Below are 2,792 nucleotides of genomic sequence, written 5' to 3'. Positions count from 1 at the left end.
AATCTCCCCGTTTCAAGATACATAACTTAACTACACCTGCAAAAATCCTTTTTCTTTATAAGGTAAAATTGATTGGTTGCTTGGATTAGAACCTGCTATCTTGGAGTGGCCATTATTCAGTCTACTACAGGAAATCTGCACATACTAATACAAAAGAAATGATTAGGTTTAGTTTGGTTAATGGTAGCATAAGGTTTTTCTAAGTAGTGTCTCAGTAAAAAGTAATTGTTGTTAATCAAACATATTGATTTACCTTGATACCTACTAGAAACCCAAGTACAATTGCACTAAACCAGCAAATCCCTCATGAGCAAAGAGAACAGGAAAGGATACTTTAAACCATTTAAAAAGATGGGATGCAGATAAACAAATTGAAACTGGCTTAGCAGACCAGAGAAAATTAAAATTTAAAATATAAACTTTAAGCCGGCAATAAGCAAAAACTGTTTACAATTGGCACTAAAAAATACAGCAAAGCTAAAAAATGAACAAACTGGTGACAACAAAATGGATGCATATGTGGCTAAAATAAGAATTAAGATTAAAAACTGAAGTGATGGAAAGCTTACATTTTCTCAACCACCCAGAACAAAGGCTAAAGTTTTCTGTCTTGAAAGGTTCAATTACAGTTTCAGTTCAACTCTGGACTGGAGTCTTCAGGCACAGCTGAGGTCAAAGGGCATAGAGAATGCACAGGATTAAGTACAAGTTGACAATGACTTACATAAGATAGCAGCCAGGCTTATGACTCTAGACATAGGACTAGAAGGTTTATATATGGAGAAAATAGCTATATAGTAGTAAAAACAAAATTATTACAAAGATTCATGGATAACCAAAGGTCACCAGGAAAAGCCACTAAGATGTAAGATGAACACCAATATAAACAAAGGCAAAATAGGAACTTGAAAGAAACAAAGTCAAGAGAGTGTGACGAAAAATCTCAAACAGGCGCAGCAATTGTTAGTCACTGTTTGAGAGGAAGGAGAATTCCTCAGCCGAAGGAGGGCCTCGAGGGAGACATGCAAGTGCCGAAGTGGGACGGACAGAGCCGGCCTCCTGGTCCACAAACTACAGAGCCTCGCCCTCTCTCTGGACTCACTGTGATTCAGTCCCTGCCCCAATTGAGAAGCCAAGCAAGAAAATTGTTACCGTGATTAAATCTTCCACATTGTTTGGCTTTGAAATATAAGCCAAGTTATCCTGCAGAAGCCCCTCGGGGATCAGTTAATTCCGTGGCTAGTCAGGTCTGCGTGGAGGAGACATCTCAACATGGAAAAACGCTGCAGTGAAAATGAAGCAATACCTGAGAGCCAAGTAAAGACGGAAAAGCAAGAGCAGGCACAGGATGCGGGAGAGCCAGAAACAGCTCTGGCTCTGGAAGACAAGGAGAAGTTAGAAAATGAGTGAAAGCTAGAAAACAAGGGAAAGACAGAAGATGAGGAAATACTTACTGATAAGGAAAAGCCAGAGGAGGGAAAGCCAAAAGAAAAGGGAGAGCCAGAGAGCGAGTGGAAGCTGGAGAATGAGGGAAAGCCAAAAGAAGAAGGAAAAGCAGCCAGTGAACCAAGGGCTGCAGGAAAGCGGCCAGCTGGGGATGATGTACCCAGGAAAGCCAAAAGAAAAACCAACAAGGGGCTGGCTCAGTGCCTCAAGGAATACAAGGAGGCCATTCATGACATGCATTTGAGCAATTAGGAGATAAGAGAATTCAATGAGATGGCTAGAGTAGAGGATGAGGTGAAGAAAACCAGACAGAAATTGGAGGGGGGTTTATGTGGATGCAAAAAAGTTTACAGGACCCCTTCCACCCAAGGGGTCCAAGGGAACTCAGGGGTGGCTGCAGGGCTCCACAAAGGGGCTTTGAAGACATTCCTTTTGTGTAGTGTCCCCTCAGGCATTTGCCAGGCTCTGGGTTGTAACCTTATGCTAATACTTTGCTTTAGGTGTAACTCTTATTATGTAGCTGCAGCCCTCTAGACTTCAGTAGCAGATTTTCATCCCTTGCATGGAAAAAATGTCTGTGGTTCATTGTAAAATTAAAAGTTTGCAGAACCATAAAAAAAAAATCTCAAACAAAACTAGTAACTAATGTACATGAGATACAGGAAAAGACACTGTAATCATAAAATAAGAAAAAAAGACTATAAAGATGATCACTGATACAACCAAAAGTACTCTTACAAATAAATAAATTACTAAACAGAAGAATTGGCAGGTGAAGTTGAGTTAGCCATACAAAGAGTAAATATTAAAAATGAGACAGGAAATGAAAAAGTAATAATAACAAAATTATAGGCTCAGTCTCTATGTTGTAACATGCAGATAAGAGGAATTCTAAAAATTGGTGACAGCAAAAATTGCAAGAAGTGTATTAAACATACACACACACACACACACACACACACACACACTCATGTGCAAAACATTTTTTTTCGAGAACTGATGAACAGTGTGCCTACCGCAATGGAAGGGGAAATTCAGAAATTCACTTTACTTAAAAATTTCATAAAATTCAAGACAAGTACAAGCTGAAAGTGATTTTTTTTTTTTTTTAGATTTTTATTGGGGAGTTGGAGGAAGGGGAACAGACACAGACAAGTTGCTGTCCTTTTGTTCTTCAGTCTAGTTGTGGAGAACGTTGCTTCACTGGCCCAAGCTGGCACTATCATTGCGCTCTTCCCAGGAGAGGCAGATCAGTCGCCGGCTTCTGAACTCACATTGGCTGCTGGCTACACACAGTAGCCCATGGCAACCCACTGCAGCAGTGACTGCAGCCTATGCTGGCAACT

The 2,792-nt window shown here is 40.3% G+C and overlaps 1 pseudogene; it reads left to right on the top strand.

Annotated features, from left to right (window-relative positions):
• The first annotated feature begins 1,120 nt into the window (after positions 1-1,120).
• On the top strand, positions 1,121-1,901 carry LOC109395812 (transcription elongation factor A protein-like 4; annotated as a pseudogene).
• The last annotated feature ends 891 nt before the right edge of the window (positions 1,902-2,792 follow it).

The sequence above is a fragment of the Hipposideros armiger genome, unplaced genomic scaffold, assembly GCF_001890085.2.
Source record: "Hipposideros armiger isolate ML-2016 unplaced genomic scaffold, ASM189008v1 scaffold_485, whole genome shotgun sequence".
NCBI lineage: Eukaryota > Metazoa > Chordata > Mammalia > Chiroptera > Hipposideridae > Hipposideros > Hipposideros armiger.
Note: the sequence above shows the minus strand (reverse complement) of the source record. Positions and strands in the feature narration are given on the sequence as shown.